The sequence below is a fragment of the Bombina bombina genome, chromosome 7 (assembly GCF_027579735.1).
Source record: "Bombina bombina isolate aBomBom1 chromosome 7, aBomBom1.pri, whole genome shotgun sequence".
Lineage (NCBI taxonomy): Eukaryota > Metazoa > Chordata > Amphibia > Anura > Bombinatoridae > Bombina > Bombina bombina.
In genome coordinates this window covers 185,793,357-185,808,961 of record NC_069505.1, presented here as the reverse complement: position 1 = coordinate 185,808,961, position 15,605 = coordinate 185,793,357, and the positions used below count along the sequence as shown (strand labels likewise).

Here is a 15,605-nt window from a genome sequence, read left to right as displayed (position 1 = left end):
CCTGTGAGTGTTTCTGTGGGTGTCTGTGTTTATGTCTTTGTGCTTTTGTTTGTGTCTATGAGTATGTATGTATTTTTTCTGTGGGTCTCTCTGTGAGAGTGGGTGTTTATGTCTTTGTGCATATTCTGTGGATGTCTGTGAGGGTGTGTGCATATGTCTTTGTGCTTTTTCTATGGGTGTCTCTGTGAGGGTGTGTGTATGTATGTCTTTGTGTATTTTCTCTGGATGCCTCTGTGAGTGTGGGTGTGTATGTCTTTGTGTGTTTTCTGTGGATATCTCTGTGAGGGCGAGTGTGTGTATGTATGTATGTCTGTGTTTTCTGTGGATGTCTCTGTGGGACGGTGTGTGTATGTCTAGTGGCGGCCCTGGATGAGCCTATTACTTACTTGGCACATGTGAGTCCGCTATTTGTGTGCTTTTTTCATTTGCATTTGAGTACTGCACCACTGTGTTTGCTCTTTCTCCATAACAAGTCTATATCCCTACACTGACTGGGCCTTGTTCTGGATTCTCATAACATTTATTTACAGTTGATCTCTTTGATTACAGGGCACCCAGCTGTCCCATGTTTAGCAGGACTGGCACAGCTTGTGAGCTCTGCACCACCATCTCTAGGTCTCATCTCACAAAGTAAAATGAGAAACCACTTAAACCCTGTACATAAATGCGGCCTCCCATGTCCTTCTACTTCACAGCTTTGTCCTAACCTTACCTTAGACTTCCCAGACATTGTCTAACCCTGCCCATACATGCTCCCCCACATGAGACAGGAGTGAAGAAAACAGTCAGTTCATCATGTTACATATAAATAGATAACCTAGTATTCACTCATAAGGACAACTCATACAATGAATATGGCTTCATTGGCCTAAACTGCAGTAAATCTCTGATCTATTGCTTCACACTGCAGAGCACGCACAGGTGGATCACTAAATAGTGGGGGAATTACATTTTTACATCTTGCACTATTATATTTCCATAAGAAAACACACGGACCATAGACACCAATAAGTTATCCATAAGCTCCGAGATTGGCACTGGGGAGTGTCTATAAAAAAACTGCAGATTTTAGAATTAAAGGGCCACTAAACCCAAAATCTTTCTTTCATGATTCAGGTAGAGAATACAAATTTAAACAACATTACAATTTACTTCTATTATTTATTTTGCTTAATTTTTTTAGATATCCTTAGATGAAGAAAAAGCAATGCACATGGGTGAGCCAATCACACGAGGCTTCTATGTGCAGCAACCAATCAGCAGCTATTGAGCATATCTAGATATGCTTTTCAGCAAAGAATATTAAGAGAATAAAACAAATTAGATAATAGAAGTAAATTAGAAAGATGTTTAAAATTGCATTCTCTTTCTAAATCATGAAAGAAAAAATGTGGGTTTCATGTCCCTTTAAACTCCCCAATAAAATAATTTGTTACAGACATATACATGAAAATGCTTTTTAAGACATTATGCTGAGAGTGATTACCATTAAACATATATATACAGTAGGATTTCCAAGTAATTTGTGTCATTTTCTAGTCAGATTGGTTTTAGTTGTGCAAGTGGCAGGTGACACAAATAGACCAAGAAATATATCAACTAGGTCATCAGACAAAGAATATAAGTAGTAAACTACAATCTGTGTGTTGCAAAAGGGGAATGCAAGAGGAAAGACGTTGAAAGCACTGCAGGGCTTTAGAGTGCAGGCTTTCATATGGTTATTTACAAAAGATTTGCAGCAATAACTTGATATTAATTGACATATAACCTGTAAATACTTTTTCATTCATGTGTTTCTTATGGTTTTGCTTCTCTTTCTCATTCTCTCTTTTTTTTCTCCCTCCCCCCCCCCCTTTATTCCTTATTCCTTGACTCTCCTCCCTTCCCTCATATCCCCTCCCTCCTGCTCTATTCTGTCCTGTCTGACTGATACAGACAGTCTCTTGTTATAAGACATGCAGCTGTTCCTCTATACACTCTCTCCTTGGGGACTCCCACATATCACAGACAGACGGACAGAGGGATCCTAACGAGAGCACAGACCACCCTAAGGTGAGAGGGGCTTTCAGTATGAATGGAGGATGTTCTGCAGCAAGGTGATACTTGCAGAGGAACAAGGAATGTTAAATGCAGAATAGTGTTCTGCAAGTGTCATATTGATTTAGCATTTAACAGAGCTATACACAGCTATGCAGGAATTGTACTGGGACTGGTTAATTAGCTAAAAGAGAGATGCTGTTTATTGCTCTGTGAGGTTTAGGACGAGGCTTAGTGGCTCGGTTAGAAGTAGCTGATTCTCTGTAAATGGTAGTGATGCAGAGCAATGTGCTATAAGTTGTTGATGCAGTGAAACTGTCATCATGAGTTGCTTGTACTGATACGCTCTGTGTGTAATGCAGTGCAGTAGTGTGCCAGTGTGTCTGCAGTGTAAACAATGCAGTGTTCTCTGTGATATCATGCAGTGTAGTAGTGAAGTATCCATTGCTATGTGTTATAGATTCTGTAAGGTGCAGAGGGAATCTGTAGTGTGCTGTAATATACAATCAAATGTTCTAATGTGCTGGGTGCAGTGAGACTGTGTATAAGGGGGGTATCCAATAAATTACTGTCTACACTGGATTTATTGTTTGTTAGAAGAGCCAGTGAAAATATTTCAGATTCTATTAAGTTAAACAGAAATAGATTACACTATTTCAGCATTATTTTTTTGCTAACAACTATTCCATTTGTTTGCTAGGGTTCTTTGCTTTTATATGTTTTACTGTAGTTCACTTGGCAGATTTTTGTTATTAAGATTTTTGTTATTAAAAAAAAAAAAGATCAGAGAAGATCTGTGGTATTTTACAATGATACAATATGCACCACATATGGACATTATCATAGACATATATAAGATGAAATATAAGCACTGGGCACACGCAGAGAAAGGCACCAAAGGTTCCCCAGTGTGATATACACTGGGTGAAATAAAGCAGGAGTGGGCACATAAAAAATCTGCCCAGCTGCATTGGGGTATCTGGGCTTTTGTTTGTACATCTCGGTAGTATAAGGCAGTGATAACATTGCTATAAAAAATCCTGGATTTTATGGCATGTGGTGCGAGATGTTTACTGATGCCCTATAGAATACTGATAGAGTAGGATGCTACCCTGAATATCATTTATACCCCCAGAGGAACTGGGTGTACTGTAAGCAGATGGTACAGTGTGATACCATGTATACCATCAGATACACTGGGTATGGGTATACTGTAAGCTACTGATGTAGTGTGATACCCTGTATACCATCAGATGGACTGGGTGTACTGTAAGCAGATGGTACAGTATGATACCCTGTATACCATTAGATACACTGGGTGTACTGTAAGCTACTGATGCAGTGTGATACCCTGTATACCATCAGATACACTGGGTCTGGGTGCACTGTAAGCTACTGATGCAGTGTGATACCCTGTATACCATCAGATACACTGGGTCTGGGTGTACTGTAAGCTACTGATGCAGTGTGATACCCTGTAAACCATCAGATGCACTGGGTGCACTGTAAGCTACTTATGTAGTATGATACCCTGTATACCATCAGATGCACTGGGTGTACTTTAGGCTACTGATGCAGTGTGATACCCTGTATACCATCAAATGCACTGGGTGTACTGTAAGCTACTGATGCAGTGTGAAACCCTATATACCATCATATGCACTGGGTGTACTGTAAGCTACTGATGCAGTGTGATACCCTGAATACCATCAGATGCACTGGGTGTACTGTAAGCTACTGATGCAGTGTAATACCCTGCATAACTTTAGAGGCACTGGGTGTACTGTAAGCTACTGATGCAGTGTGATACCCTGTATACCTTTAGAGGCACTGGGTGTACTGTAAGATACTGATGCAGTGTAATACCCTGTATACCTTTAGAGACACTGGGTGTACTGTAAGCTACTGATGCAGTGTGATACCCTGTATACCTTTATAGGCACTGGGTGTACTGTAAGCTACTGATGCAGTGTGATACCCTGTATACCTTTAGAGGCACTGGTGCACTGTAAGCTTCTGTTGCAGTGTGAAACCCTGTATATCTTTAGAGGCACTGGTTGTACTGTAAGCTACTGTTGCAGTGTGAAACCCTGTATACCTTTAGAGGCAATGGGTGTACTGTAAGCTACTGATGCAGTGTAATACCCTGTATACCTTTAGAGGCACTGGGTGTACCGTTAGTTACTGATGCAGTGTAATACCCTATATACCATCAGATGTACTGTGTTTACTGTAAGATACTGGGTGTACTGTAAGCAGATGGTACAGTGTGATACCCTGTATACCATCAGATACACTGGGTATGGGTGTACTGTAAGCTACTGATGCAGTGTGATACCCTGTATACCATCAAAGCCACTGGGTGTACTGTAAGCTACTGATGCAGTGTGAAACCCTATATACCATCATATGCACTGGGTGTACTGTAAGCTACTGATGCAGTGTGATACCCTGTATACCATCAGATGCACTGGCTGTACTGTAAGCTACTGATGCAGTGTAATACCCTGCATAACTTTAGAGGCACTGGGTGTACTGTAAGCTACTGGTGCAGTGTGATACCCTGTATACCTTTAGAGGCACTGGGTGTGCTGTAAGATACTGATGCAGTGTAATACCCTGTATACCTTTAGAGGCACTGGGTGTACTGTAAGCTGCTGATGCAGTGTGATACCCTGTATACCTTTAGAGGCACTGGTGCACTGTAAGCATATGTTGCAGTGTGATACCCTGTATACCTTTAGAGGCACTGAGTGTACTGTAAGCTACTGATGCAGTGAAATACCCTGTATATCTTTAGAGGCACTGGGTGTACCGTTAGTTACTGATGCAGTGTAATACCCTATATACCATCAGATGTACTGTGTTTACTGTAAGCTACTGGGTGTACTGTAAGCAGATGGTACAGTGTGATACCCTGTATACCATCAGATACACTGGGTATGGGTGTACTGTAAGCTACTGATGCAGTGTGATACCCTGTATACCATCAGATACACTGGGTATGGGTGTACTGTAAGCTACTGATACAGTGTGATACCCTGTATACCATCAGATACACTGGGTATGGGTGTACTGTAAGCTATTGATGCAGTGTGATACCCTGTAAACCATCAGATGCACTGGGTGCACTGTAAGCTACTTATGTAGTATGATACCCTGTATACCATCAGATGCACTGGGTGTACTTTAAGCTACTGATGCAGTGTGATACCCTGTATACCATCAAATGCACTGGGTGTACTGTAAGCTACTGATGCAGTGTGAAACCCTATATACCATCATATGCACTGGGTGTACTGTAAGCTACTGATGCAGTGTGATACCCTGTTACCATCAGATGCACTGGCTGTACTGTAAGCTACTGAGGCAGTGTAATACCCTGCATAACTTTAGAGGCACTGGGTGTACTGTAAGCTACTGATGCAGTGTGATACCCTGTATACCTTTAGAGGCACTGGGTGTACTGTAAGATACTGATGCAGTGTAATACCCTGTATACCTTTAGAGACACTGGGTGTACTGTAAGCTACTGATGCAGTGTGATACCCTGTATACCTTTATAGGCACTGGGTGTACTGTAAGCTACTGATGCAGTGTGATACCCTGTATACATTTAGAGGCACTGGTGCACTGTAAGCTTCTGTTGCAGTGTGAAACCCTGTATATCTTTAGAGGCACTGGTTGTACTGTAAGCTACTGTTGCAGTGTGAAACCCTGTATACCTTTAGAGGCACTGGGTGTACTGTAAGCTACTGATGCAGTGTAATACCCTGTATACCTTTAGAGGCACTGGGTGTACTGTTAGTTACTGATGCAGTGTAATACCCTATATACCATCAGATGTACTGTGTTTACTGTAAGCTACTGGGTGTACTGTAAGCAGATGGTACAGTGTGATACCCTGTATACCATCAGATACACTGGTTATGGGTGTACTGTAAGCAACTGATGCAGTGTGATACCCTGTATACCATCAGATACACTGGGTATGGGTGTACTGTAAGCTACTGATACAGTGTGATACCCTGTATACCATCAGATACACTGGGTATGGGTGTACTGTAAGCTACTGATGCAGTGTGATACCCTGTATGCCATCAGATGCACTAGGTGTATTGGAAGCTACTGATACAGTGTGATACACTGTATACCATCAGATACACTGGGTCTGGGTGTACTGTAAGCTACTGATGCGGTGTGATACCCTGTATACCATCATATGCACTGGGTGTACTGTAAGCTACTGATGCAGTGTGATGCCCTGTATACCATCAGATGCACTAGGTGTACTGTAAGCTATTGGTGCAGTGTGATACCCTGTATACCTTTAGAAGCACTGGGTGTACTGTAATCTACTGATGCAGTGTGATACCCTGTATAACTTTAGAGGCTCTGGGTATAATGTAAGCTACTGATGCAGTGTAATACCCTGTATACCTTTAGAGGCACTGAGTGTACTGTAAGCTGCTGATGCAGTGTGATACCCTGTATACCTTTAGAGGCACTGGGTGTACTGTAAGATACTGATGCAGTGTAATACCCTGTATACCTTTAGAGGCACTGGGTGTTCTGTAAGCTACTGATGCAGTGTGATACCCTGTATACCTTTATAGGCACTGGGTGTACTGTAAGCTACTGCTGCAGTGTTATACCCTGTATAACTTTAGAGGCACTGGGTGCACTGTAAGCTACTGTTGCAGTGTGAAACCCTTATATCTTTAGAGGCACTGGTTGTACTGTAAGCTACTGTTGCAGTGTGAAACCCTGTATACCTTTAGAGGCACTGGGTGTGCTGTAAGCTATTGATGCAGTGTAATACCCTGTATACCTTTAGAGGCACTGGGTGTACCGTTAGTTACTGATGCAGTGTAATACCCTATATACCATCAGATGTACTGTGTTTACTGTAAGCTACTGGGTGTACTGTAAGCAGATGGTACAGTGTGATACCCTGTATACCATCAGATACACTGGGTATGGGTGTACTGTAAGCTACTGATGCAGTGTGATACCCTGTATACCATCAGATACACTGGGTATGGGTGTACTGTAAGCTACTGATACAGTGTGATACCCTGTATACCATCAGATACACTGGGTATGGGTGTACTGTAAGTTACTGATGCAGTGTGATACCCTGTATGCCATCAGATGCACTAGGTGTATTGTAAGCTACTGATACAGTGTGATACCCTGTATACCATCAGATACACTGGGTCTGGGTGTACTGTAAGCTACTGATGCTGTGTGATACCCTGTATACCATCAGATGCACTGGGTGTACTGTAAGCTAATGATGCAGTGTGATGCCCTGTATACTATCAGATGCACTGGGTGTACTGTAAGCTATTGGTGCAGTGTGATACCCTATATACCTTTAGAGGCACTGGGTGTACTGTAATCTACTGATGCAGTGTGATACCCTGTATACCTTTAGAGGCTCTGGGTATACTGTAAGCTACTGATGCAGTGTAATACCCTGTATACTTTTAGAGGCACTGGGTGTACTGTAAGCTATTGATGCAGTGTAATACTCTGTATACTTTTAGAGGCACTGGGTGTACCGTTAGTTACTGATGCAGTGTGATACCCTATATACCATCAGATGCACTGTGTTTACTGTAAGCTACTGATGCAGTGTTATACCCTGTAAACCTTTATAGGCACTGGTTGCACTGTAAGCAACTGATACAATGTTATACCCTGTATACCTTTAGAGGCACTGGTTGTACTGTAAGCTACTGATGCAGTGTTATGTCCTGTATAGATTTGTAGGCACTGTGTGTACTGTAAGCTACAGATGCAGTGTAAAACCTGTATACCTTTAGAGGTACTGGGTGTACTGTAATATACAGATGCAGAGTGATACCCTGTATACCTTTAGAGGCACTGTGTGTACTGTAAGATAGAGATGTAGAGTGATACCCTCTATACCTTTAGAGGCTCTGGGTGTACTATAAGCTACTGATTCAGTGTGATATCCTGTATACCTTTATAGGCCCTGGGTGTACTGTAAGCTACTGAAGCAGTGTGATACCCTGTATACCATCATATGCACTGTGTGTATTGTAAGCTACTGATGCAGTGTGATACCCTGTATACCATCAGATGCACTGGGTGTACTGTAAGCTAGTGATGCAGTGTGATACTCTATATACCTTTAGAGGCACTGGGTGTACTGTAAGCTTCTGATGCAGTGTGATACCCTGTATACCTTTAGAGGCACTAGGTGTACTGTAAGCTACTGAAGCAGGGTGATACCCTGTATACCTTTAGAGGCACTGGGTGTACCGTTAGTTACTGATGCAGTGTAATACCCTATATACCATCAGATGTACTGTGTTTACTGTAAGCTACTGCGTGTACTGTAAGCAGATGGTACAGTGTGATACCCTGTATACCTTTAGAGGCACTGGGTGTACTGTAAGATACAGATGCAGAGTGATATCCTGTATACCTTTAGAGGCTCTGGGTGTACTATAAGCTACTGATGCAGTGTGATACCCTGTATACCTTTAGAGGCTCTGGGTGTACTATAAGCTACTGATGCAGTGTGATACCCTGTATACCTTTATAGGCACTGGGTGTACTGTAAGCTACGGATGCAGTGTGATACCCTGTATACCATCAGATGCACTGGGTGTACTATAAGCTACTAATGTAGTCTGAAACCCTGTATACTATCAGATGCACTAGGTGTACTGTAAGCTAGTGATGCAGTGTGATACCCTGTATACCTTTAGAGGCTCAGTGTGTACTGTAAGCTACTGATGCAGTGTGATACCCTATATACCATCAGATGTATTGTGTTTACTGTAAGCTACTAGGTGTACTGTAAGCAGCTGGTACAGTGTGATACCATGTATACCTTTATAGGCTCTGGGTGTACTGTAGGCTTCTGGTGCAGTGTGATACCCTGTATACCTTTATAGGCACTGGGTGTACTGTAAGCTACTGATACAGTGTGATACCTTGTATACCTTTAGAGGCACTGTGTGTACTGTAAGCAACTGATGCAGTGTGGTACCCTGTATATCTTTAGAGACACTGTGTGTACTGTAAGCTACAGAGGCAGTGTAATACCCTATATACCTTTAGAGGCACTGGGTGTACTGTAAGATACTGATGCAGTGTGGTACCCTGTATATCTTTAGAGACGCTGTGTGTACTGTAAGCTACAGATGCAGTGTAATACCCTGTATACCTTTAGAGGCACTGGGTGTAGTGTATGCTACTGGTGCAGTGTGATACCCTGTATACCTTTAGAGGCACTGGGTGTACTGTAATCTACTGATGCAGTGTGATACCCTGTATACCTTTAGAGGCACTGGGTGTACTGTAAGCTGCTGATGCAGTGTGAAACCCTGTATACTTTTAGAGGCGCTGGGTTTACTGTAAGCTACTGATGCAGGAAACCCTGTATACCTTCAGAGGCACTGGGTGTTCTGTAAGCTACTGATGCAGTGTGATACCCTGTATACCTTTTAGAGGCACTGGGTGTACAGTAAGCTGCTGATGCAGTGTGAAACCCTGTATACTTTTAGAGGCACTGGGGCATATGTATCAAGGTCTGGCGGACCTGATCCGACAGTGTGGATCAGGTCCGCCAGACCTCGCTGAATACGGCTCACAAGAGCTGCTGGTGCAACGCCGCCTCCTGCAGACTCGCGGCCAATCGGCCGCCAGCAGGGGGGTATTAATCAACCCGATCGTACTCGACCAGGTTGTATTGTGTCGATGTCTGTCCGCCTGCTCAGAGCAGGCGGACAGGTTATGGAGCAGTGGTCTTTATGACCGCTGCTTCATAACTGCTGTTTCTGGCGAGCCTGCAGGCTCGCCAGAAACACGGGGAATCAAGCTCCATACGGAGCTTGATACATATGCCCCACTGGGTTTACTGTAAGCTACTGATGCAATAAACCCTGTATACCTTAAGAGGCACTGGGTGTACTGTAAGCTAGTGATGCAGTGTGATATCCTGTATACCTTCAAAGACCGCTGCTCCATAACCCTGTCCGCCTGCTCTGAGCAGGCAGACAGGAATCACCGGAATTCAACCCTATCGAGTATTGCAGGGGGCGACGTTGCTCCAGCAGCTCTTGTGAGCTCCTGGTGCAATGCTGAATACGGAGAGCGTATTGCTCTCCGCATTCAGCGAGGTCTTGCGGACCTGATCCACACTGTCGAATCAGGTCCGCAAGACCTTTAGTAAATAGGCCTCAATGCCTCTACTTTTCTAATATTAGAGGACAGATTCCTCCTTTTAAACAAAACTAAACATAACCTAGAACCAAAAGTAAACTAAAATTATACAATACAAACATTAACATTATGTTAAAGTAGAGCTCGGATGACATAGTCCACATCTCTTTGAGAATGCAAAGGTTGTTATTGGGGCACTGTTTTTGCTGAATATTGGGAGAAACAGCGTTGTTATTAGCAGTATCATGTGTCCACAAAATGTACTATGAATATGATGTGGCATACAAGCTTTGGAGTCTATTCTGTAGCAGGAAATTTTTTAACTAAACAAAACCTATAAAACTACTAGAAAGGGAAGGAAGAAAAATTTTTTAGAGTTGAGATGTATTATGAAAGATACCTGAGTTGGTGTGGTCAAGTCGGTCCTTGGCAAGTGGCTGCAGTCTCCATTTTTAACCATTCCGTTGAGTTGTGGGTTTCTTTCAAAGTCTGTTTAGATTAGTCAGTTGTCTTGGCTAGGGACTGGTTTGTACCATATACCGTGCACGTTTTCATTAAGAATAAACAGGGATTGTCGGAAAGGGAGCAGAATTTTGGCCCTCAGGTAAATGTAATAGGAATGGTTCCCAAATGTGTGTAAATTATTTTACTCTGGTATCCTGGTTTCCCTGGACATCAGCTTGGTCTATCAATATTTGGTGATGTAGCACGTTAGTCTGTTTTTTAAAAGGGGGTTCTCTTTACTTGGCCCAGTATTGCAAGATTAGTTTCCTTGCTATCAAAATCACCATGTTAAGAAAATTTGCAGAGTTGGGGGGACTGATGTCATCCTGAAAGAAGAGTATGTATGTTGCATTTAAAGTTATTTTTGCCTTGAGTAGTTTTGAAAGCCAGAATGTCGTTTTGCCCCAGAACCTTTCCAGTTTAGGGCAATCCCATACTAGGTGGACCAGATCTGGGGAGGGGGCTGAGCATTTGGTACAAATGTTTTGTGCGTTTGGGACCCATTTAGAGCAAAGTTTAGACGTTTTATTTGCATTATGTAGGAATTTTATTTGGGTTTCCTGTAGATTTGAGGATAGGGTAGCTTTTCTTGTTGCGACTATGCTTTGTGATATGTGGTCTTGTGTGAAGTTCAAGTTAATGGCTCGTTGATTCTGCCATTTTGTCATGATGTGCTGTGTGATTTGTGGTTCGTGATGTGCTGCTATAAGTTTGTAGATAGGTGAAATTGAGTGTAAGCCCTGTTTGGCTAGACTACATATGGTGTCAATGTTGCTTATGTCAAGCGATGCAAGTCCTTCTGTCCACAGAGTTTGAGCATAGTGCCGGCTTGGAAGTAAGCGAATCTTTGGGTATTGGGTACGGTGAATTGAGTTTGGAAATCTGAGAAGGGAAAAAGTTGACAGGAGGTAGGGTTTATCAATTTTGCTGATGTTAGGCCCTGACGTTTCCAGTGTTTAAAAGTTATTGTGGTATATCCAGGAATGAAGTCAGGATTTCTCTGAAGAGGTAGGTATTTGCTAAGTGTGAATTTTACCTTCCTCAACCTGCAGATTTTGGCCAGGCTCTTAGTGGATCTCGAAACAAAACGTTTTGCTTAATGTTAGGGGGGAGTGAGTACAACACCATGTGTGGCAGAAATGTGGGATGTATGGGTGCCAAGATTTAGCGTTCTAGGAGGGGGCAGAAATGGTCTGATTGGGTTAGCCACCCCACTACTATTTTGGCCAGAGAAGCCCAATTATACCACTGTATGTTAGGAAGGCCAAGTCCCCCATGTTTTATTAGCATTGCTAGCTGGTTTCTGCTGATTTTTGGCTTTTTCTGTTGACATATGAATTTACCGAATAGAGTTGCTAGATTACTTAAATCCTGTTTTGTCAGTAATAGGGGGAGCATCTGAAGTGGGTATAATAGCTTTGGGAGGATAATCACTTTCATGAGTTGGGTTCTGCCAGTGAGGGAGAGGGGTAAGTTTCTCCATCCTTTCACTATATTCTGAACATTAGTGATGATTTTGTCTAGATTTAAGTGGTACAATTGACTTGTATCTATGTGTAAGTGGGTCCCTAAATATTTTAGGGTTCCTGTAGTGATTTTCAAGTCTACACCTCGTAGTTGGGCATTCTTAGCATTGTGTAGCCATGTTAGCTCAGACTTGTCAATGTTTATTTTGTAACCTGAGATGTTACCAAATTGGCCCATGATGTCCAATAGTTTGGGTATATTGATATGTGGGTTGGGAACATAAAGGAGGAGGTCATCCGCATATAGTGACAAGTGTATAGTTTGTTTATGTATTTTTAATCCCTCGCTGTGCTGTCTAATATAGCATGCCAGGGGTTCTATCGCCAGGTTGAAAAGAAGCGGAGACAATGGACATCCCTGCCTAGTTCCCCTTTTCAGGAGAAAAGGGGGAGAGGTATGACCGTTAATTATTAAGGAGGCAGAGGGGTATGTGTATAATTGTTGGATTGTTGTTCAGAAATTTCTAGAAATAACGAAAATGGCCATTGAGTTGTAAAGATGGTCCCACTCTATTCTATCGAATGTCTTCTCGGCATCTATTGAGAGAAGGCACATATCTGTTCTTCAGTTAGAGGGTCGATGAATTGTGTGGACTATTGTAATAGGAGGTGTGCCAAAACAGGTCTGTGTTGGCTTTGTGTTGATTATTATCAAAGGCATATTCCAGCCAGAAGGATTTTAGGTGCTGTCTGAAATCTGCATTATTATATAAGTAGGAGGGGAACCTCCATCTCCTCTGTGGAGGGGTTGTCTTATGGGGTTGGAGAATAAGCCGGATGGGGGCATGATCTGATATCCAGATTGGCAGTATAGATGTATTTAGTATGTTAGGGGTTATTTGTGGGGAGGTGAGAAAGTAGTCGATACGTGAGATTGTGTGGTGTTACTTGGAAACACAGGTATAGTCTTTTTGATCTGGGTGTTAAACTTTCCATAGATCAATCAGCCTCAGGCCATCTCTAAATATGGATATTTGTCTTGTTTATGTTTAGGGCGGGGGCCCCCTGTAATGTTAGAGTGTGAGGGGTCAATAAACCTATCCAAAGGATAGGTCTGGGCCATGTTAAAGTCTCCTCCCACTATCATGGGTGAGTCGCAATACGGGGTAAGGGCTGATTGTAGGGTTGACAAGAAAATCTGGTCAGGACGATTCCGACCATATATGTTGCATAGTTAGTACTTGTATGAGTTTAAATGTATTGTGGTAATTATGTATCTCCCTTTTTTTTTATCAATTTGGGTGTTAGAAAAGGTTACTGGTAAATGTTTATGGACCAAGACTGCCACGCCACGTTTTCTACCCTCTGTAAGGGAATAGAGGACTTGGCCCACCCATCTGATTTTTAGTTTCTCATTTTTTCTGCAGTAAGGTGTGTTTCTTGCAATAGGGCAATGTCAGTGGGGATTGAATTAAGGTATTGCAATATTTTACTTCTTTTGGCTGGGGAGGAGAGGTGTGAAACTGAGGTAGTGAGAGTCAGGTTTCTGTATGTTTATGAAATTTTGTGTGCCATAGGAGAGATGGAAACTCACTGAGTCTGGGAGTAGGAGTGATCCGCTTACAAAGGAAGTTGTCTTTTTAGGTGCCAGTTTCCAAGCAGCCCACTCGCCGAGCATGACTGTAATTTATTCTGTAGGTAGAGAAATGAGGTTAACACATGGTACATATATTAGTAAAAACAAGGTATGTGTATGTGTGTTGGGGCAGAGTGTTAGTACCATCAACTACACAGTAGTTTTGAAGAAGACATTGTTCATAGAGACAATTCAAGTATAAAATCAGAGCTGTGCAAAAAACAATAACAGTTGTAACCGTTAATAACTTATTTCTTAACAAAGCAAAAACTTAAGTGCAGTTAAGAAATATCGCTATAATGAGGAGCAGCGTTCTCCTAATATGGAAACATGAGTCCATACACTCCATGCCTGTTGGAGTAAAGCTTGGAGACAGCGATCTTATGTTGCTCCCAGTAGGAGCCATTTTCAAAAGTTCAGATATAGAGATTTTTGGGGAGTCAAGTAGGTTGTTGGTTTGCCTCCATATCTAGATAGGCCTGTAGCTCCTTCGGAGACCGAAATAACCAAAAGGGCCAGATGTTATTTGCAGTCTCAATTTTGCTGGGCAGAGGAGGGACACTTGCCGGCCTTGTTCGTATAGTTTGGAGCACATAGGAGCAAAGTCCTTTCTTACGGCTAGATTACGAGTTGTGCGTTAAGGTAAAAAAGCAGCGTTAACAGGTCCTAACGCTGCTTTTTTATGCCCGCTGCTATTACGAGTCTTGCAGGTATAGGTGTACCGCACACTTTGTTGGCCTTACCACAAACCGACTTACGTAAAGTTCGTAAAGCCTTTTTTCTATGGGACTTCCATAGCGCTGGTATTGCGAGTTTGTCCTGGGAGGCCAAAAAGTGAGCGGTACAGCCTATACCGACAAGATTCCTAGCGCATTTTAAAGTCAGTAGTTATGAGTTTTACACTACAACGCCGTAGCATAAAACTCATAACTAAAGTGCTAAAAAGTACACTAACATCCATAAACTACCGCTATTAACCCTTAAACCGAGGCCCTCCAGCATCGCAAATACTAAAATAAATTTTTAAACCCCTAATCTGCCACTCCGGACATTGCCGCAACCTACATTATATTTATTAACCCCTAATCTGCTGCCCCAACATCGTCGACACCTACATTATATTTATTAACCCCTAATCTCCCGCCCCCAATGTCGCCGCAACCTACCTACACTTATTAACCCCTAATCTGCCACCCCCAACGTTGCCGCCACTATATTAAATGTATTAACCCCTAAATCTAAGTCTAACCCTAACACCCCCTAACTCAAATATAATTTAAATAAATCTAAATAAAATTACTATCATTACCTAAATAATTACTATTTACAACTAAAACTAATAGTTACATTGTATCTATCTTAGGGTTTATTTTAATTTTACAGGCAAGTTTGTATTTATTTTAACTAGGAAGAATAGTTACTAAATAGTTATTAACTATTTACTAACTACCTAGCTAAAATAAATACAAATTTACCTGTAAAATAAAACCTAACCTAAGTTACACTAACACCTAACACTACACTACAATTAAATAAATTACCTAAATTAAATACAATTAAATAAATTAAATTAAATTACCTAATCACAAAAAACCCCCACTAAGTTACAGAAAATAAAAAACAAATTACAGATCTTTAAACTAATTACACCTAATCGAATAGCCCTATCAAAATAAAAAAGCCCCCCCCAAAGAAATCAGCACTTTTACCTGTAAAAACAAATACAAACAACCCCTCCAACAGTAAAACCCACTACC

The 15,605-nt window shown here is 41.9% G+C and overlaps 1 protein-coding gene across 1 annotated transcript in view; it reads left to right on the top strand.

The window, feature by feature from the left end:
• The first annotated feature begins 1,922 nt into the window (after positions 1-1,922).
• Positions 1,923-15,605, top strand: part of IFITM10 (interferon induced transmembrane protein 10) — a 30,103-nt gene continuing 16,420 nt past the window's right edge. Inside the window, exon 1 of the mRNA XM_053688923.1 lies at positions 1,923-2,052. The gene's annotated coding sequence lies outside the window, so the exon portion shown is untranslated. The remainder of the gene's footprint in view (positions 2,053-15,605) is intronic.